Source organism: Etheostoma spectabile, chromosome 15 (genome assembly GCF_008692095.1).
Source record: "Etheostoma spectabile isolate EspeVRDwgs_2016 chromosome 15, UIUC_Espe_1.0, whole genome shotgun sequence".
NCBI classification, from domain to species: Eukaryota; Metazoa; Chordata; class Actinopteri; order Perciformes; family Percidae; genus Etheostoma; species Etheostoma spectabile.
Window position 1 is genome coordinate 28,407,297 of NC_045747.1, and position 912 is coordinate 28,408,208.

Sequence of the window (912 nt, forward strand, 5' to 3'; positions counted from 1 at the left end):
TAGTATAGATTGTACCTTGGGGGACAGAAATGGACCCCTACTGTACCCCTATTGCTGATAGTGTAGTTGTGGTTTCTGTCTTGTGGTCTCTTGTGAGTTCTGTTTCCTGTTTTATTTTGATAGTCTGGTTTTCTGTGCGGTCTCGTCTTCAGTTTTACTTCCTGTGTTTTCCTGCTCTTGTGATTACCTGATGTCTTCCCAGCCCGTGTCACCTGCCTCTTTTATCTTATTACCCTCTGTATTTAGTCATGGTGTTCCTCTTGTCCGTTGTCAGATCATTTTAGTGTTTTTGTGTGTCAGGTATCCTACATGTTTATTGCTCCCGTGTTTCTTGTGACTCTGGATTCCCTTGTTCCCTTTGTTACTGGATTTACTCACCTGCTACTTTCTCGTTAGTAAGTCTCTTTTTGTTGGATCGGACTCATTCACCAGCTGCTTTTTTGTGTGAAAGACTCTTTATGTTTATCTTGGATTTACTCACCAGCAGCTCACTCGTTTGAAAGACTCTTTAAGTGGATTTTGCTCACCAGACCAGCTTACCCATTTGCAAGACTTTTTAAGTTCATATTAAATCTTTATTATTTATCCTGCTGCAATCTCCTTGCTTTCCTGCATTTGGGTCCTGACCTCACGACAGTTTCCACTAATTTCCCTCTATCTTCACTGGCCTGTTCGGCTGCCTGAGAGCCCTCAAAGTCCTGATCAGCCGCCTGAGCCGCCTCTCAAATAACCGAGTGACCATTGCCCTTGTTCCCTGCCTGTTGCCCTTGTGCCTGCCGTTCCATGGCCCTTTTTGTTCTCCTCCTCCTGAGCCCTGCTGCCCTTCTTGGACTGTTTTTTGGATTTGTTTTTGTTTTGACTGTTGGGTCGTCCCTCCTCCGGGCCCCCTCCGCCCTCCCTGGGTTGTTTTTT